The sequence below is a fragment of the Notothenia rossii genome (assembly GCF_949606895.1).
Source record: "Notothenia rossii genome assembly, chromosome: 1".
Lineage (NCBI taxonomy): Eukaryota > Metazoa > Chordata > Actinopteri > Perciformes > Nototheniidae > Notothenia > Notothenia rossii.
Window position 1 is genome coordinate 64,671,320 of NC_136912.1, and position 22,226 is coordinate 64,693,545.

Below are 22,226 nucleotides of genomic sequence, written 5' to 3' on the forward strand. Positions count from 1 at the left end.
CACAAACCTGAACTACCCGCAACTGGAAGATACCGAGTGGCTGGAAAAACTGCACTTTATGGTGGATATGACAAGTCACCTAAACATGCTGAATAAAAGTCTCCAGGGCCGGGGAAACACTGCACTGCAAATGCTGGAAGCTGTTTTGTCATTCGAGCGCAAGCTGACTGTATTCGCCAGAGATGTACAGCGAGGCACGCTCTCTCACTTCCCCTCCCTGAGAGAGTTCAAAGAAGCCCATCACGATCACACACTCAACGGTGATTATTTACAAGGTGCGATCGTTGATATGCAAACTGCATTTGGGAGCAGATTTAGCGAGTTCCGAAAGGAAAAAATGACACTATCTTTCCCTGTCACACCCCTGGAGATTGACCCGTCCTTGTTGCACACATTCCCAGGAGTAAATCAAGCTGACCTTGAAATGGAAATGGCTGATATAGCTGACAAAGATTTATGGATGTCCAAATTCAAAAGTCTGACAGCCGAGCTTGAAGACGTCACTCGCCAGAAAGCCCAGCTTGCCCAAAGCCACAAATGGAGCGAAATTGAAAGCCTCCCAACACCCGAGAAACTTGTGTTTGAAACATGGAATGCTCTTCCAGACAGTTATAGGAACATGAAGAAATATGCATTTGGAGTATTATCCATCTTTGGATCAACATACCTGTGCGAGCAGATATTCTCAAACATGAACTACATAAAATCCAAATACCGCACCCGCCTCACAGATGAGAGCTTGCAGTCCTGCGTGAAGATTAAAGTTACATCTTACATGCCCGATGTTGAGAAGCTGTCCAGTGATGTCCGAAAACAGGAGTCACATTAAACGGGTAAGAACACAATCCTGTCATAGGCACATATTTAGTAACAAAGTGGCTGTTTTTATAAAGTGATTTCTGATTTTTGTCAGTATATATTTGGAATGACACAGGGATATTATTGTGTTTTGTTGCTCAGGTCCGAGGATGGCTGCATTGTATTGTGCGTGTCAAAAGAGAAGAGGGTGCTGCTGCATTTTACCCTTGCACATTTGCAGAAAACTAAAGAGAAGAGGATAATGCACAGAAATCGAACTTAAACTGTATTATTTTAATTGTATATACTTTACCTTTTCAAAAGGCTGCTGTTTTATTGCACTCTGTCTGTTGCCCAGATAAGGGGGAAAAGAGAAGAGGATTGTATTGTATTGTATTATTGAGGATTGAAAAGGACTGCATTTTATTTCCATGGGGAGGTCTGAAATTACAGGAGGCCTATTATGCACGTTGCACATTTTGTTGTTGTTTTTTCGAATCCTAAAATAAAAATGACATAAAAAAATCTGATTTCTTTATTGTATTTCTATAATTTCATCAATGCAACGAAACATAATACATTAATATTATAATGGAAGTTCAACTTAAAGCACCATCGTACAGCAGAGTAGTCACGTGGTGCGTCATTCTCTCCAGGATGCGCTGCAGGGAAAATAAACATTTAATCATGAATGCTCATTATGTATTTGTAGCCTACTTATAATTTTGATAGTAGGCTAATATAGCCACTTACAGCATGTGTTGCCTTCATTATAAGGCTTATATAAGGCTTTTAATTTTTTGCGGCTCCAGACAGATTTTTTTTTTTTTTTTGGTCCAATATGGCTCTTTCAACATTTTGGGTTGCCGACCCCTGGCTTAGACCCAGGTGATCAGCACCTGTTGATCAGCTTCAGCTGTGTTGGTGCCAGGCCCACCGCTCCGCATACGCAGAGCACGCAGAGCGCGTAGGGCCTCAAGTACCTGGCGGGGGCCCCCAAAATTAAGGTTAAAAAAATGTCATGATAGTTATTATATTATTACATAAAATAAATTATATAAATTAGTTATGAACAGGCCCACCGTTTTTTTTCTTAATTGTGTGCCTTTTATTACTCAATTTGGGCAAATTAGATGTGTTACCTTATCTATACACCCCCCCCCTTCCTGAAATGGTACAGTCTTCATCGGAGATATGTGGTGTGGTGTGATGCGCCAGCGCCATCACGGGTGGTGGACACAGGTGGTGGAGCACCCTCCTGCCTGACGTTTTCCAAGTTAGACCTGATAATTGCTGGATTTTAACAGTGAAGAGAAGAAGAATGGCAAGTAAAAGGCCATATGAATCTGGCGCTGAGAAGAGAAAGAAAAAAAAACAGAGAGATGACGCTCGTTCATCCCTTGCTGGTAAGTTCGTGTTTTTGGTCTAATTGTTTTGCTAACCTGACTTTCAGTGATATTGCTGCTAGCTAACGTCAGCAACCTAATCTAGCGATCATGCCGCCACCAGCCGGAATATTTTGGAAAGGTTTAATCCGCCGGCGCACCCGGTCGCGGGTCCGAGTCAGCAGCAGCCGATGCTGTGTCGGAGGAGGAGGAGGTGGTGGAGGAGGGTGAAAGTGAGGCTCCTGCTGCCATGGCGGAGGAGCGCCACTGGCGCGAGGAGCGCTCCTCGCGCCAGTGGCGGCAAATACGGCGGCCCCCTTGCAGGGTTTATCCGCTCCACTCAGTGTCATTAGTTAGACAGGAGCAATGAACTGTCAGCGCATATAATTAATCATACCTTACAGAATACCACTGATATTCACGCGCTTTTTTTTTCATACGTGTAGCTATGATAAAGGACATGTTTTGGCGTGTTTTATTATTCACAGTTGGCTTGACAGTAATATAATATTTTGATATGCTATAAGTGACCAGACGTCCCCGATCAAAACAGGGAAATAATCCCCGAGGAGGGAAAAGAAAGGGTCAGCTATTTTTAAATAGAAGAAACAATATATGATTAGGTAGGGTTATATATACATATACAGTATATCCTACATAAACAATGTATGAATACATTAGATATCTATATATGTTAGGAACAGAGGTGGGTAGTAATGATAAATTGTACTTTTAAGAGTAATTTTAATGACTTTTTTTATTTTTACTTCAGTAATTGTTCTAAAATAACAATACTCTTACTTAAGTAAAATTGTTAGCTACTCAGCCCACCTCTGAGTATTATGTATGTATATATATATATATATATATATATATATATATATATATGTGTGTATATATATATATATATATATATATATATATATATATATATATATATACATATATGTGTATATATATACATATATGTATATATATATACATATATGTGTATATATATATATGTATATATATATACATAATACTACTCTGAGTATTATATATATATATATACATATATGTGTAGGCCTATATAATACTCAGAGGTGGGCTGAGTAGCTAACAATTTTACTCAAGTAAGAGTATATAATCATAAATAATAAATAAAAAAAAGTGTGCTACCTCAACGCACAATGGTTCATATTCCAAGTCTGTCAAGCAAAATCGCTAAGCTAAGAATAATTAAATATATATATATTGCAAAAAACGGACATATTCATGTTTGTTTATTTCACCTCTCCTTTTTCAAATATGTGTTCTTAAGTGCTGTCATGTACCACCTGGCATTCCTCTATCATACATTTGATAGTGTGTGACTTGCAGAAGCATTTTAGCTTGTAGAACAGTGCCATATTCATAAAAAATGCTATTGATTTGTGCTATGGTAGCCCATCTCGACAACGTAGCATAACTCAACAGATAGGCTATAAATAGAATCCCGCCCATAATTTGAGAATTTACATACACAGGCTACTAGATAGCTATGAAATAATGAAGTGGTTCACTGATTAACAGCAGACTTAAGATGGTGCATATGATGATGTTTTGAGTGACTTTTTATTCTAATATGAGTAGTGTGACATGATATTTTTGTAATCAGAAAACCCTAATGTTTTGGTATTTTTATTTAGCTTTTGCTAATCACATTTTTTTTGTATTTCAAAAATATTCACAGGGTCAATGCTAAAATATGTTCAAGGACCAACGCGTAGCCAGGAGGAAGATTCAGATGATGAGCAACAATCCACAAGCAGTGCAAGCAGCCAACAACCCCAGCACCCTGAACAACTTCAGCAACTGTCCAACGTGTCTGAAAGCTCCAGCTCAGTACCATCCACAAGTTCAGGTACACAACACACAACTGTCACCTCAGAAGGTGTTCTATCCACACCCATCACCCATCTTCAAGCAGATGACGAAGAGATGAATGTGGCATCTCCAACAGACCCCGCCCTTTGGCCCAAAAATATTTCAGACACAGACAGGGTAGAGATAATAAGAAGAGGACCATTCAAAGTTCCAGCAGATTTCTCTTTTCCAAAGGGCCCAGATGGAAGGGCATTTCACACAAACCTCCAATTTAAATCCCTTCCCAATAGAGAAAAAATGAAAAGAAGCTGGCTTGTCTACTCCCCAAAGACCAATGCTGTGTTCTGTTTTGCATGCAAGCTGTTTGGGTCAAAAACCATAAAGCTGACACAAACAGGCTATGGCGACTGGTCTAACATCAACATTCGCTTGAGGGGCCATGAAGGTAGCCCAGACCATACCAAGTGCATGTTAAAATGGAAGGAACTGGATATGCGTCTGAGGAAGAATTTAGCCATAGACCAGCAGGAGCTGGCCTTAATGGAGGCAGAGAAGAAAAGATGGCAAGATGTCATGAAACGGCTGTTTTCAATAACTCTGTCTCTTGCCACCAGAAATTTGGCTTTTAGGGGCTCTTCTCAAACTCTTTATGAAAAAGACAGTGGGAATTTTTTGAAAGAGGTGGAGCTGCTGGCTGAATTTGATTCAGTTACAGAAAGACATGTGGCCAAAATTAAAGATGAGGCTTCCAGAACGCACTATCTTGGACAACAGACTCAAAACGAAATAATAGAGATTGTCTCCTCCCAAACAGTTCGAACCATTGTGAAAAAAATCCAGGAAGTCAAATATTATGCCATCATCCTTGACTGCACCCCGGACATCAGCCACAAGGAACAGATGTCCCTGGTGGTCCGCATTGTTGAATTGGTACCCAAGCCAGACATCAAGGAGTACTTCCTTGGGTTTTTGAATGTGGTCGAAACGACAGGTCTCAATCTGTCAAATGTTGTTCTGGAAAAGTTGAGGGAACTTGGCATTTCCTTCGATGATTGCAGAGGACAGTCCTACGATAATGGAGCCAATATGAAGGGAAAGAGGCAAGGAGTGCAGGCCAGACTGCTACAACTGAATTCAAGGGCAGCGTTTGTCCCTTGTGCTGCACATACAATGAATCTGGTCATATCAGATGCTGCGAAGTCATCTACGGATGCAATTGGCTATTTTGGATACCTTCAGAGGCTGTTTTGTTTTTTCTCAGCAGCCATACAGCGGTGGGACATCTTACTCAAACATGTGAAGTTGACACTGAAATCATGGAGTGATGTCAGATGGGAAAGTAGGCTGCAGAGTGTCATAGCTGTACGAAGTCAAGTAAAAGAAGTCCGAGAAGCTCTCTTGGAAGCAAGACAAGCTGTCACTGAACCTATTGCAAGGTCAGAGGCTCAAAGCCTGGCAGAAGAGGTTGGCTCATTCAGATTTCTGATCTGCACCATTGTTTGGGCTGAAGTTCTTTCAGTCACCAACCAAGTGAACAAGCTGCTGCAGTCATCATCAATGCAGCTTGATGTTGCAGCCAGACTCATTGAGACTGCAAATGCCTCCCTGACAAAGTACAGGCAGTCTGGGTTTTCAGAGGCCATAGCAACTGCCAAGGAGCTGTGTGAGGCTCTAAACATTGACCCTGAGCTCAAACAGAAGAGGTTGAGAAGCACAAAAAGGCAGTTTGGCTATGAAGCTTCAGACGAGCCCTTCAGTGATGCAGAGAAGAGGCTTGAAGTTGAATTTTTCAACCGAGTTGTAGACTCCGCTCTGATGGCGCTGCAGGAGCGGTTCGAGACCCTGAGCCAGGTGAGAGACACATTTGGACTGTTACTTGATTTTCAGAAAGTACAAGGGATATCCAAGGAGGACCTGCACAAACACTGTATCAATGTGGAGAAAACTCTCACAGATAAAGGTGAAGCTGATGTTGATGGACTGGAGATGATGCAGGAGATAATCAACCTCCCTCAACTGCCACCACAGACAACTGCCATGGAGATGCTGACCTTTCTGCATGACAGTAACCTGCAAGAAGTGTATCCAAATCTTTGGATTGCTCTAAGAATTTCTTTGACCCTTCCAGTTACAGTTGCCTCAGCTGAGCGCAGTTTTTCCAAACTGAAACTCATTAAAACCTATCTACGGTCAACAATGGGACAAGAACGCCTAAGTGGCCTTGCTGTCATTAGCATCAATGCTGACGTGGCACATGGTGTGTCTTATGATGACTTGATCAGTGATTTTGCTGCCAGGAAAAGTCGCCGTGCACCTTTGTAAAACCTCCTGCAGGAGCGGTTCGAGACCCTGAGCCAGGTGAGAGACACATTTGGACTGTTACTCGAATTTTCAAAAAGTACAAGGGATATCCAAGGAGGACCTGCACAAACATTGTATCGATGTGGAGAAAACTCTCACAGATAAAGGTGAAGCTGATGTTGATGACTTGATTAGTGATTTTGCTGCCAGGAAAAGTCGCCGTGCACCTTTTGTAAAGCCTCCTGCAGCTGTGGAGAATTTAGTATTTGCACACTATAAATATTTTGATCAGGACAATACTGCACTTTAAGGTAGTTTTTGGGTGTGTGAAAAATAGTTGCATGTGTGTGTTTGTTTCTTTTTATGATGCTGGCTTTCTTTTATACGTTATTTATGTGCATAATTACTTTCGTTCATCTTTTTAGCCTGCAGTTGTTATTATATTATATTGTAATGCTGCTGTTAAGAAAGTTTTGTATATATTACTTATATTTATATTACTTTGTATATATTTATACTGATGGTTCTGCTGTTGTAGCTGTAACTTATTTTTGTATTTGACATTTTGTTTATATGTTTATATTTCATGTCAATTTTAAAATAAAAGGCGAATGTTTGAGTGGGAACTTAGTAGATTTTGTGTGTGTTTGGCGGGGGGGGGGGGGCCTCCCTGACTATTTATGCTTAGGGCCCCCAAAAGCTTAGCAGCGGCCCTGGTTGGTGCAGCCTTCCTCATTTTTAGTTGTACCACGTTTACCGTGAGGTTTTGTTTTGTTTCTTATTTAGACAGACTCCATTTTAGAGTTCTCCCTTTGTTTTGTTTGGTTTATGTAAACTTGCGCCTTTTGGCCCTTTTTGTTTGTTCCAGGCTGCTTGCCGCCATTTTGTTTACCCGGCTGTTATAATAAAACCACTTATAATTATAACCAATTCCACTCTGGTCGTGTTGCTTCCCTTCTTTTCCCCTAGCCCAGTCGGGAACGTAACAAAATGGCTGAAGCATGTAAATGCTGCTGGACTATTCGAAGTTATTCAGGTGTTCGAATAATTATTCATGTATTCGAATATGAGTTATGAATTTTTTTATTTTTGGGGGAGTGATGCCTAAGTTGATTCCATATTATCAAATTGAATAATTCAATGTATATATATACACGACAGTGCCATAGCTAAATGTGTTAGTTGACGTCTAAAGGTGTGTTTTGCTCCGCTCACCGGTCCCTCACAGCGGGCAGAGCTGCAGCTGCAGGTGCTGGTCTCTCTCTCGGGTCCGGTTATACTTCACTCGTGTTTATGTCCAAATCCATCAGATCTAGCTAGTTCCATATCATCTCCAATGATATGGCTGCTGCCCCTCCCTACACGCAGATCACGCAGACTCAAACCTCATCTTAGGCCCAAATGTGGCGCAAATGCGCTCCGCAGCCGTTGTGAGGTTCCGGCACTAACAGTTCATGAGCGTGCTCCCCGCCCCCTGTCAACACTCGCGACACACGAGTGGCCAGCCTAAACAACAATAAGCGCTGCTTGGCAACCGTGTGTGGCGGCAAAGTACATACACATTTTGACTGGAGAGATTTAGTTTTGCCGGTATTCAACATATTTTACCAGTCATAGTCCAGTAATTATTTACACTCTAAGAAGAGTCCTACACAACAGACATGGCATCAAAAAGGAGTACTGTGTGGAAATATTTCGACCAGGTTAGTTAGTGCGGTGTAGAGTAGGGTGACCAGACGTCCCCGTTTTCCGGGGACAGTCCCCGTTTGTATTGCCCTGTCCCCGGTTGAAACTGTCCCCGGAAATGTCCCCGTTTTTTTAATATATGTTAAAAACACATAGCAACGTGAAATAAAACGTTTCATTTCAGGAAATACTGGGTAAACAGACTGTGGTCAAGCCAGCCCCCACTTCGGAAAACACAGTCAAGCCAGCCCGCACATTGTATTGCGGTGCACGAATATCCTATGCATTACGGTAGAGGCCAGTAAAAACTGCCTTCAAAATAAAAGCGTTTACTCGGTCAATAACAAATATACCTAAAAAACACACCAAACATATTCATATATACTGGATCTTAAATTAAGAAATATTTACTATATAATGTGATCAATAATAATTTAAAACAAACTACATATTATAACTACCACATTATAACTGAGTGAATGTAAAATGTAAGGATACAGTTATGAAGACATATCTGACATTTCCACTGGGTGAATAATTTCAATTGATGTTGACACCATCTCACAACACTCCTAAAATAACATTACTTTCTGAAGCACAATTTAAAATGTATGCTGTTTAAAATCTCAAATTAGATCTATTGTCCATCGTATATTTTGATTATTATTTAATGGGAACCGTCCATAATCAAAGAGTCATTCGAAGTCAATCAAATACTTATTTCACTACAGGGTGATCGCAGGACACCCCATCTAGTCACTCGGAGAGAATCTGGACAATCTGATGTACAGTTTCAAAATAACTTCAGTGTCTCATATGAGCTATCGTCCTTCTGTTTGTATCTGTTTGTATCCAACAGTTCAAATGTTCTAATTACATTGAACCAGAATTGTCCCCATTTTTTCTTTAACAGCGAAGAAAATTGATATGTTAATGAGATTTTGACCGCAAAACTCAAAATGTCCCCGGTTTTCATTTAGAAAATCTGGTCACCTTAGTGTAGAGGTTAAACTATGCCAAATTAAACTTATATATACATGCTATACCTTGCTATACCCGCAACCTCCGTTCCAGCTGAGAGGGTCTTCTCTACAGCTGGGCTGATTGCGAATCGCACATGAAAGCTGTAGGCCTATAGCTGTCAAACTGTGATTACCAGTTCAATACATTTGAAAAATTCGACTTGGTTTCTACACTTTGAAGATGTATTTATTTCCAACAATTATTGAAAAATAATTGGGTAAAACGTTTTTTTTTTTAAATAAATTTGGAAAGTTGTTTTGACATTTTTTTTTTTACCCAATTTTTTTTTATAGGATATGTACATTTCGGTTAACAGGTTAACCGTTTTTTGGGCGGTCGAATATTCGAATATACATTTGCTTTCAAATTCCCATCCCTACTCTACACACATCAGACTGCTCGGGTGTCACTCCATATTCAGATTTTTGATGGTGACGTAGTGTCACTAGGGAGCATCATAGCCTCTCTCCAACTTATTTCTGTTGTATAACTGTACCATGTAAGAGAGAAGATACACAATTATTTTCCATAAAATACTTCCAGTTTGATGTATATAAATTATCACCAAAGTAATTTCTTACATTTTGTATTTGTATTGATATTGTGGAGATGTACAGTATGTTCCGTCTATGCTTTGCACAGAAAAAAGTTAAAAACTTATTTTTACTCTGGGAACATCCATTGTGCTATAAATAATGGGTGCATGTACATTGGCAACAGCAGACTTGAGCACATGAAAAACACAGCATGTGTCGAGGCCCTATACTAACTGCAAATATTACTTCTCCTCAAAATAAAAACGTCTGCGAGTGTTGTTCCGGTACACTCGGGCAGCAATATCAGCAGTCACCGAAAGCATCTCAAAGTCTTAAATGACATTCATTTAAACACAGACGGTGGCAGAATATCAGTTTTAGTATTATTAGATCTCAGCGCTGCATTTGACACTGTTGGCCACAACATATTGCTAGACCGTCTAGAAAACTGGGTGGGAGTTTCAGGAACAGCTCTAAATTGGTTTAGTACCTACTTAAAGGACATAAAAAACTTTGTCTCAATAGGCAACTACACATCAACTTTGACAAATATGTCATGCGGGGTTCCTCAAGGCTCCATCTTAGGACCTTTGCTTTTTAATATGTATATGCTACCTCTGGATGAAATTATTAAAAAGAGCGATCTAAGCTATCACATCTATGCAGACGAAACCCAGATTTATTTTAAATCATACCAGGAGACTATTCTCCGATTAGAACACTGAGCAAGTTTTCATTTCATTTCAAACCTTTATTTATCCAGATGTATCCCATTGAGATCATTGATCTCTTTTTCAAGGGAGACCTGCTCAAGTAGGTTCCACATGAAACATAAAAAAAACACAAACAGAACAACAAAAGGACATCTTACAGCATCATTACAGGGATTGCAATTTACATAACTATCCACATGAACAGGAACCAACAGCTTCCGATTGAGTAGCATCCAACCGAGCTTTAAAAACATTTAGTGGCTCAGTTTCCATTTCAATTGCAGACTATTCCAAGACAGTGGAGCTGCGCATCTAAATGCTATATTCCCCAATACATTCCTAGCAGTTGGCCCATTTAATAAAACTACAGCATGCGATCTCAGGCAGTAGCCACTTACAATTCGCCGTGAGATCAGGCAGCAGATGTAGGATGGAAGTTTCCCTAACATGGCTTTGAATATAGAAATGTACCAGTGACTGACCCTCCGTACAGTTAGTGAAAGTAAACCAGCCCTTGCATACAGGGTACCATTGGTTAATGCTTTACAGTTTGTCACAAATCTCAGTGCACTGTGATACGCAGCATCTAACTTGACCAGGCAATTGGCAGGTGCATTCATATTAATCAAATCACGATAGTCAAGCACAGGTAAAAAGGTCACAGTGACTAGCCTTTTCTTGGCCTCAAGCGAGAAACAGGACTTGTTCCTGTAGAAGAAACCTATCCTAACCCTCAGTTTTTTAAGCAGGTTATTGACATTACGTTTAAAAGTGAGACAATCATCAAGCCAGATACCAAGGTATTTGTAACAGGTAACCCCTTCAAGTTTTATTCCTTGCGTAGTTACAATATCTACAACAGGCTCTGGTGTCTTTTTAGCTTTTGAAAAGAGCATTACATTGGTTTTATCAACATTTAAAATAAGCCTTAGTTCAGAGAGCTGAGTCTGAATAATGTTAAAAAACAGCTTGCAATTCAACAACAGCCTCCTTAATGGAGGGACCTGCACAGTACATAACAGTATCGTCCGCATAAAAATGTAAGGTTGCTCCATCGACATTTTCACCTAAACTATTGATGTAGATGGAGAATAAAAGTGGACCTAAAACAGAACCTTGAGGAACACCATTAGTAATGTTTAACCACTCAGAAGACAGCCCATCAAAATGAACACATTGGGACCTTTCAGAGAGGTAGTTCACAAACCACCCCACTGCATGGCTGGATATGCCAATACTGAGTAGCCTCTGCTTTAAGATGCGATGATCGACGGTATCAAACGCTTTGGACAGGTAAATAAATAGAGCTGCACAACTCTGCTTATTATCTAAAATACTTGTCACATCATTCACCACTTTCATTGTGGCAGTGATGGTGCTATGTTGCTTTCTGAAGCCTCACTGATGTTTAGACAGGATTTCATTTGTACATAAAAACACCTTTACCTGTTCACTCACTAGGCGTTCAAGAACCTTAGCCAGAACTGATAATTTAGAGATGGGCCTATAATGATTTAATAAAGTGGCCTCCCCACCTTTTAGTAGAGGCAGGACATACGCTGACTTCCACAATTTTGGAATTGTATTTGTGCTGAGGGAGAGGTTAAAAAGAGTAGTGAGAGGTGGAGCAAAAAAATCTGCTGCTATCTTTAAAAAGAAAGGTTCTACGTTTTCCCGGCCAGCCGGTTTCTTAGGATCTAACTTGGTTAAAGCTTCACGAACAACATCAACAGTAAAAGGAGTAAAACTGAAAGGGTTTTCCAAAACACGTTTTTCAGAGTCACAGACTGTGGTGTTCACAGAAGCATAATTAGAAACATAATCAAATAGAGAGCCACAGGACACAAAAATGTAACATAGTGGCCCTGTCCGATATAGTGCCAGATGCTGTGGTAATGCACGGAGGTAGCTCATTACGGATATCACCGGTGGATATTGATTTTATGGCTTTCCAAAGTTTTCCAGGATTATTTAGGTTCTTTCTGGTAACTGACAGATAATACTTAGATTTAGCACTTTGTATTTGTGATGTGAAGCTATTTCTTAGCTGCCTAAAGCGTAGCCATTCTACCACTGAGCCTGATTTCCTAGCCTTTGCCCAGGCCTTGTTTCTCTCATGCAGGAGACTAGATAATTCAGCAGAAAACCAAGAATTGTCTCGTCCCTTCACTCTAAATGTACGCAGGGGTGCATGTCTATGTATAATTTCCATAAAACCAAGATAAAAATAAGACCATGCAGTTTCTACATCAGCACACAGATCGATTTTACCCCAATCAAAAATAAAACAGATCATGTACAAAACCCTGCTCCACAAAATGTTTTTTGTCTCTCTTACTGATAATGCGAGGTTTACCCTTTAGGACTTTTCTGTCCCTAAGTGTGGCAACAGCACAGTGGTCACTCAGATCATTTGCAAATACTCCCACAGATGAGTATTTATGGGGAACATTAGTTAAAATTAGATCCATTAGGGAGGATTTATTTGGGGACTTAATGTTAGGGCGAGTAGGACTGTCTATAATCTGAGTAACATTCAGAAAGATGCAAAGGTTTTTTAAATCCTCTGACACAGAAGTTAACCAGTCCCAATTAAAATCACCAAGCAGCACTATTTCCTTGTAGTCAAGTTGAGATACATTTTTTGCCAAAGAGGATAAAGAGTCCTTGACAGCTACGGGGGGTCTGTAGCAGCCCACCACCATGACCTGTTGACCCTTTGCTACTTCGATATTTAACGCTAACAATTTTAGTTGTTTACTAATAGATTTGGAAACCATCTTGGCTACACAAAACGTTTCTGATAAGACAATGACATCAGCATCAGTCGAGCTCGCCCAAATGCGGAAAAAATCTAACTTAGGTAACAGACTGCGCACATTTAAGTGAATGAATCCCAACCCAGATCTAGAATTAAAATCAGCAGGAGTAGCTATCTGACAACTACTGCTGGGCGGTCCAGCATTTAGTTGTACATTCCCTGATATTAATAATAGCAAAAAAAAACAAGCACCTTTTCCACTTAACCGTCACACATACATTGTCATCTGCTTTAAAGTCACCAGTAAACTCCGCGAAAGTGAGAATAGAGCTCAAGAAGCAGTCCTGAAGAACCATCATAATAGGCAAGTAAGAAAGACAAACATTTGTCGAACCGAATGTCTGTGACAAGGCAATCAGTAATTGTTTGTATAACACATCCAAACCTTTACAGGGAATGTCCACTGTGGGCGGTTGAACAGACCTGAATCCAGTCGACTTCTCAGGATGAAGAGAGAACTTCTCATTGTTCAAAATAGGCATAGCAGAATCACGATATGGGCCATTTTCCCAGACCAGCACAGCATCCGGATAGGCGCGCAAGCAGGCCCGAAACGTGGATGCGCTCCGGTCTCTGCGCGATATCCCCAGTGCAGAAACTCCTCAGCACAGCAGGATAGGCGAAGCAGACCAGCTCGAGGCTTAGAGGCGCTCTGGTCTCTCCGCGATGTCCCCGGTAAAGATCCTCCTCAGCACAGCAGTACAGGATAGGCGAAGCAGGTCCGGCCGGCCCGAAACGTAGAGGCGCTCCGGTCTCTCCGCGATATCCCAGTGGTAAAACCTCTTCGGCACCGTCGAGCACGACAGTGGATGTGGACAGTGGACGGTGGATACAGGCCTCCGCTACAGCAGGTGTAAAGCAGGCCGCAGTCAGGCCTCCGCTACAGCAGGTGTAAAGCAGGCCGCATCACATCAGTGATGTGCATTGAGCATATCACTGACTGGATGACTCAGAACTTTCTCCAACTGAACAAACAAAAAACTGAGAACATTGTTTTTGGAGCAAAGAAGGACCGATTAAAAGTAATCGCAGAGCTTCAGTCTGCAGACCACAAAACCACTAATAAAGCCAGAAATATAGGTGTAGTGATGGACTCAGACCTGAATTTCAACAGCCACATTACAGTCATTAGCCCTGCTTATTATCACCTGAAGAATATATCGAGGATTAAAAAACTAATGTCACAAGAGGACAAATACCTCATTCAAACCAACGGTGTTTCAGGGCCGGTTCGGAGCTGGAGCTTGAAAAGCACCAGGTTTTCCTGAACAACAACAAAAAGCTGGCGTTTTATCCAGTTTGTACACAACGATGGAGAAACTTAACAAGCAGCAGTGGTCCACTGAAGAGACCAGCTACCTACTGGGAATCTGGTCTTCCGAAGAGGTACAGAGAAAGCTGGAGCACAATCGGCACCAGTGTGAAAAGAGCCGGAGCTAAACCGAAGAACCGGTTCTGAACCTGAAAAGCTCTAGCACGGAGCTTGAACCGGAGTTGCGTTGGTGTGAATGAGGTATTAGAAAAGCTTGTCCATGCTTTTATTTTCAGTAGACTCGACTACTGCAATAGTGTGTTCAAAGGGCTGACAAAAAAGCCTTCAAAAGACCTCTAAGAAACGTAAGGTCAGGAAGCCAGTTCGTACTCAGGTATCGGTCCCAGCAGCCATGGTTCCGGCTCCAGAACCGGAACTTACAGCCATGTTTCCGTGCTCCAGTGCCGGCCCACACAGTCATGGTACCGTGCTCCAGTACCATCCCGCACAGCCATGGTTCCGTGTTCTGGTTCCGTGCCCAGCAGCCATGGATCCGTGCACCAGTACCGGCCCACACAGCCATGCTTCCGTGCTCCATTACCTTGCTCACACAGCCAGAGTTCAGGCTTCTGTTCCGTGCCCAGCAGCCATGGGCCCTGTTCCAGTACCGGCCCACACGGCCATGGTTCCAGCTCCAGAACCGGCCCCAGCAGCCATGGTTCCGGCCCCAGTTCCGGGCCCCAGCAGCCATGGTTCCGGCTCCAGTTTCGGCTCCAGTACTGGATCCCCGGCCGACGCCAGCCCCCCGTGTTATGTCAGTGGTTCGGACCACTCCAGCTCCCCATGTCATGTTGACGTACCGGCCTACTCCAGCACCTCGTCTCCTGTTTAATCTCCGGCCGACGCCAGCTCCCCGTGTCCTGTCGGCGATCCGGCCGACTCCAGCTCCCTGTGTCCTGTCGCCGTACCGAACGACGCGAGTTCCCTCTCAAGTCCCCTTTTGAGTCCCCTCTCAAGTCCCCTCTCGAGTCCCCTCTCAAGTCACCTCTCGAGTTCCCTCTCAAGTCCCCTCTCAAGTCCCCTCTCGAGTTCTCTCTCAAGTCCCCTCTCAAGTTCTCTCTCGAGTCCCTTCTCAAGTCACCTCTCGAGTCCCCTCTCTAGTCTCCTCTCGAGTTCCCTTTCAAGTCCCCTCTCAAGTTCCTTCTCAGGTCATCTCTCGAGTCTCTTTTCGAGTCCCCTCTCAAGTCTCCTCTCGAGTTCACTCTCAAGTCACCTCTCGAGTCTCCTCTCGAGTTCCCTCTCAAGTCCCCTTCCAAGTCACCTCTCGAGTCCCCTCTCAAGTCCCTACCCAATGTCCTGGTCCGTTGGAGGTTCCGCTGGGGGTCCTGCCAACTCCGTGCCCTGTCCCGTTGGAGGTCCCGCCGACTACTCTTCTGCCGGGGGTCCTGCCAACCCTATGTCCTGTTCCGTTGGAGGCCCCACTGACTACTGTCTCGCCAGGGGTCCTGCCAACCCAATGTCCTGTGCCGTTGGGGGTCCAGCCGACACCTGTTTCGTCGGGGGTCCTGCCAACATCATGTCCTGTGTCGTTGGGGGTTCCGCTGAGGGTCCTGCCGACTCCATGTCCTGTGTCGTTGGGGGTTCCGCTGGGGTTCCTGCCAACACCTGATCCTGTCCTGTTGGGGTTTCCACCGACACCTGCTCCGCCGGATTTCCTGCCAACACCTGATCCTGTACTGTTGGGGGTCCCGCCGACACGTGCTACGCCGAGGGTCCTGCCGACACCAGCCCTTGCTCCTTCGGGGGTCCCACTGACGCCGGCCCATGTTCCGTCCAGGGTCCCGTCTACGCCTGACCCGCAAGGGGTTCCATCAGCTCCTGCCCGTCCTTGTGCCCGGCCCCCTGAGTTCCCCAGCCGCGGCCTTCGCCCGGCCCCCTGAGTGCCGCGGTCTTCGCCCTCGAGACCGGCCCCCTGACTTTCCCGGCCACGGCCCTCGCCCTCGGGCCTGGCCCCCTGACTCTTCCAGCCGCTGCCTTCGCCCTCATGCCCGGCCCCCTGAGTTCGCCCGCTGTGGCCTTCGCCCCTTTGTGAACTCTGCCTTGCCCCCGGGCCGTCCGCCTGAGACCTCCCCCTCGAACTCTGCCTTGCCCCCGGGCCGTCTGCCCGAGACCCCCTCCATGGACTCTGCCTTGCCCCCGGTCGTCCGCCCGAGACCACCTTCCGGGTCCTCCGCTGTGCCCCTGGGTTGTCGGCCCGAGCCCGTCCTCCGGACCCCCTCCACCCAACCTTTTGGCCCTGGTTTTGTGTCCCTCCTCCGGTCCCCCTCCACCCGCCCTGCTGGACGTTTTTTGGACTTTTTAGGGACGTCTGGGATCCGTCCCTTGAGGGGAGGGGTAATTTTACGATCTGTCTGTCTTGTGTTTTTGTCATGTCTGGTTCTGTCTTTGGTTTCCTGTCTCTGTGTTTCCCCTTCCGTCTTGTCTGTTACTGCTGATTGTGTGCACCTGGTGCTCGGTGTTGTCCCCTCCCCTCTCACCTGTGTCCTGTTCAGTTGATTAGTTTGTGTGCATTTAGGTTCTGGTTTTCCTGTTGGTCTTTGTGGGATTATTTGATGTTGTTGGAAGGTTTTTTCTTCAGAGGGATTTTTGTGTTTTTTGCCTTGCCTTATTTGCACTTATTATTTTTGAATTTGGATATTCTGCTTTTGGGTCCTGTGTACCTTGCCCTCCATCCGTGACAATTGATAGTTTTTTCAATCATTACATGGTTTAGGACCAAAGTATATTGTTGAACTCCTACATAATTACGAGCCATCAAGGTGCCTCAGGTCTTCTGGGACGGGTCTGCTATCGGTTCCGAGAGTAACAACAAAACATGGAGAGGCAGCATTTAGCTGTTATGCCCCGACACTCAACATATCTCTTTGCCGCTGCTTCTAATTGAGATGCTCATATTCAAACTACAGTATGCCTTTTAAACATGTATTGTATACCTGTGGTGTTTATTTTTATTATTTTATTATCTTTGCTTTGTAATGCCTGTTGTAAAATACCATTATATAATGAGTTTTTACTGTATTTATTCCTAAAAAGTCTTTTAATTTGTTTTGTAAAGCACTTTGAATTGTCGCGTACAAAAAAGTGCTATATAAATAAACTTGCCTTGCCTCATTGCACGCTTGTGTCATTAATGTGAGTATCTGGTCTATTCAGCAATTTTTTATACAATTCAAATTGTACTTATGGGGAATAATTCTCCCCGTATATTATTCAAATGTGTCAAACTTTAACGATTTCTCAGGTCTTAGTTTGGTGTCATCCCCCTTCAACACTGTCACTACAATAAAGGTATGTAAAAAAAGTACCCTTTGCATTTTGAATATTTTGACTGTTTTTATGTTATATTTATCCCCAAGTTACCTTGGTTGCAGCTATAGTAGCAGATATTCCCGGTCAACGTCTGGTAAATATCAGCTAAGAGAAACACTGGTTGTGACCTCTTTTATAAAATCAGAGTGTAGTTTTGACCTTTCATATGTGTGTAGTTGTGACCTCTCAACTCTCTTTTGTATTGATTGTTACATGTTTCTTTAAAAGCAGTCCACCAACGCAGCTACATGATGTCCATTACGTACTGTGAGTGGGAGAATTGTAATGCCACTGAAATGTATTTACAAGTTGGCCTAGTTTTTTCGAGAGCCTTGTGGGGTCAAAGCGCTAAATGGTTAACCAGCCTTAAGAGATGAGAAGAACTACTTGCCTCCAGGCGTGGTGTATTTATCTGTCGGGGGACTCAGTCCGTCTAGTCTCTGTGTGCTCGCCAAAAGCCGAGCATTACATGTTGGGCAAAGAGTTCGCTCATTCGAAACCAACATATGAAAGTTATTTTTAGTGAGTCCACACTTCACTTTGATGGAAGGTGTAATGCACTGTACTCAAGCAGTTAGCATCACATCCAGTCGAGAAGCTGAGCCATATAAATCTTTATTTAACGTCTTGTATAGTCTGTCAATGGCCAGGGCACTTAAACTTGATCTGACACTGAATAGCTTCTAATGGGGTCTGGGGTATTGCTGCACCGTTAAACCTTCATCCTCAGATCGCTCTGCAAGCAGCTCTTATCCTTAGGAAAATCCTCTTCCAAATGCTTAGCCTTCAGTTTGAATATAAATATGGAGAGGTCAGCCGGTGTGAGCCTCCCAGCTTGCACTGACACGTTCTCACAGCTGTTAAGGGTTGCACATTTATGACACGCCACTTAAAGTTTGATTCCAATTTAAAACACAAAGGTTGTCTTGCATATCTTATTGTGAAATCAATCATACCGACTGGATAAACAGCTAAAAGAATCTTCCAACTTTGCGCGATGACTTTGAAGTGTTAAAACTGTACAATTAAGATGATTCAATTGTTTTTCTGAAATTGATTCATGATTCAAAGGTTTTAATGTCATATGCACATAAGCTACAGTGTAGAAATGGCGATGAAAATCTTATGACCCGAGCCCCTCCAATGATGCAACATATATAATAAAATACAAAAATAGAAATAAAAAATTGCGCAAGAAGTATATATAAACGTAAATAGAATATGATATACAAGAACAGAATGGAAAGAAAACACTTTTTCTCTTAGACTTAGTGTAAAAACACATCTGATTATCAGTGGATACGTTTTTTAAAACTAAATCAACTACTCATTACAAACACTACCTTTGACTATAACCACTTCACTTTATACATCCTTGGGTCATTCACCTTCATTGTTGCTATAGCTTTCACCAAGTAGTGTCCGATGGATGGTATCGACTGGTCTGTTGTCATGACAAATCTCAGAAATTATACATTCTGCTCCATGTCAATCACACATTCTGCAGTTCAAATGTATAAATAACCATTTGGTACCTGACAAGAGGAGATATTAGTAAAGATACTTGGACACAAAGATTTCTCTCTGGCAGCTTCATCAAGAAGGAGGCATCCAGCCAGCAGCTTCATCCTCTGCCTGCATGATTAATCACTAGCATCATAAAGCCTCAACATGTATATTAACACATTGGCAGGTGTGGGCAAGTATGCTTATACTTTAACAACATTATATTCCTCTGTTAACCTCGCATACAGGGCTTAAACTGTTTTTAACCCTTTACTTTTTGCTTTTAGGGTTTTTTAGATTCATTGTTATGATGTTTAATTTAAAAATCAATTACTTTCTTAATGAAAACTAATCAGGATCTTTGGTTATGATTGTTATCATATTAAGAGGTAGGCTACTTCCACCTCAATTTTTCCAAGAACAAGTAATATTTGAGAAAGTGAAGGTAATATGGGGAAATGGAAAGTCATATTTAAAAAATCCTGTAATTTCTCAAAAATAATAAGTCATTTTAGGTCTTGCTCTAAACTCAGTGGGCGGCAGCGTCTCTTCCTTCTTCATACTGAGCGGATGCAGTATGAGGTGAGTTACTATGGTGATGGGCATCGTCGTTGCTATGGTAATTTTATTAGGTTTATGGAGGTACACTTTTATGACAGATCACCAATCTGTGTGTAAGTGTGTAGACTGTAAATTTAAAAAACAGATATCCAAACAAACACCACCAATAAAAGGAAAAATCTGTGAATACATCAAATTGAATTACAAGACAATTAATTGTGAATATCTTTTGGACACATATTTAATCCAGTTTTTATTTATGGATCGATAAATGCATTTGTGGAGCTCAGCTTTACTCGTGTGGATTTGCATTTGACACACGGGTCTGGGCACATCAGACCAATTTTATAAAAAGGCTAATTTCGTCCCTGATGCTTTTTTAAAAGAATTATTTCTTAAAATGTTCTGAAAAATAGCTTGCACTAATTGATTCACACTTAGCGGGCGTATTTTTGGGCACTCAAGTGGTGCAATTTGTACACGTGACAAATTGAATATGAGTAAACTCTGAATGGAAACGAGCAAAAATCAATCAGCAACTGTCACAAACAAGCTGAGAACCAAAATGCAACACACGGGAAACCAGGGATAGTCGGTAATCAGCTTTATTGAAGGCAATAGGCTGGTAAGAGACAAAACGGCAGATAGTAGGCAAAGGGCTGGTCGGGGACAGGCGAGGGTTCTAGGAGAAAGCAAGACGGGAGTCGCAGGTACAGAACGGGTCAGGGAGCAGGCGAGGCAGGCTGGTCAGGGACAGGCAGGGTCGAAACCAGGAGAGCAATCTGGAGGGTAATGCGGGAAAGACTGGCATGCTGCAAAGTACGATCTGGCACTGAGGTGAAAGTGAAGTGGGCCTAAATACTAATGGAGCTGATGGGTGTAACAGAGGGAGAGAGAGAGACAGGGTGTGACTACCAGGTGACTAAGGAATGTTAATGCAGAAAATAGGTGAGTAAGAAAGCAGACTGTGACAGCAACGGTGAACAGGCAAAGCAAATTGTCAAAAAAAACTATTTACACTATAAATGATTTCCCCGTTAGACTAAAACAAAATCTGAAATTTTAAAGAATCATTGAAATATATATATTATTTTTTACAAGTTTTACATTCTCTCTCTGTGAACAAAGAGAAACACTGTTAAGGCAGGTCTGCAACATTGAAGAGTGAAGACAGGTTTTCAGGTGTTAAAGGGGCCACATTATGCTAGTTTTCAGGTTCCTATTTGTATTTTGTACCTCTACTGTGACATTTTGACATGCTTTAATGTTCAAAAAGAGCTTTAATTTTCTCATACTGCCTGTGCTGCAGCACCTTTTTTCACCCTCTGTCTGAAACCAGAGCCCAGTCTGCTCTGATTGGTTAGGCTCTGTATTGATTGGTCAACTGCTCAGGGGCCTAATTTATAAAGCCTTGCGTTGGATTGGCGTGGGAAGGTTGCTTACGTAGGACAAAGCAAATAAATACGCACCAACACTTTCCGATTCATAAAAGACTGCGTACCGGCACAGGACTTGTGTACGGCACATCCTACGTCGGTTTCCCTTTATAAATCACAATCGACTCGAAATGCGGAGCAGCTTTTGCGGGCTTCACGTAACACCCATATTTGCCTATAAATAGTCAAATAAACGACCATTCATTCATTCATTTTGACTGACTGCATAAAGAAGATCGCAGGAAATGACGACAGAACAGCTAAAAAAGACATCTCACACCGTGTCAGATTTTGGTTATTTTGGGGACAATATAAATCATATTGTTTGGTGGATGCAGTTTGAACCAGAGTAGCAGCATGGAGGTCGGATCGTCACCAAAATAAATAAATAAGTGGTCCGAAAAAGGTTCATGACAAAAAAATAGTCATAGCCTTCCTCAGGCAGTGTGTTTGTACCGGGGACACGAGACACCCCCTTGATGAGAAACTGTAAGAAATGATCGGGGAATCCCTCCGGAGTGGAGTCATGAGGACTGGATCTGAATTATTTTTATGTATTTTGTGGTTTGTGTTCCAGCTGTCGATCAGCAACTATATATCCTTAATCCACCAGTTAAAGGAAATACAACTAATGTGTTGTGTTATATTAGCTGTACAATTGACCACATATGGTGTTCTTAGTTTCCATACCTCCTGTGTTTTACGAGCGACTTATCAAGTAGGCTATTGGCGAACGACATAAAACATGATTAAACATGACAGTATATAAAACCATGCTCTTATCTATACAACCTATAGAAATGCAAAACGGCGTCAGTTTAAAGTAATTCTGTCCTTCTGTTTACCGCATCATTTATGAGAATACATTTCTTAACAAGAGAACATAATCGAGGGGTGATCAATAACATTTCCGTATTTATTTCTCCAAATTATGTTTTTGTGTGCAACGAGGAGTCTCAAACAGGCATTTGTTAAATCATTTTAAGATTGG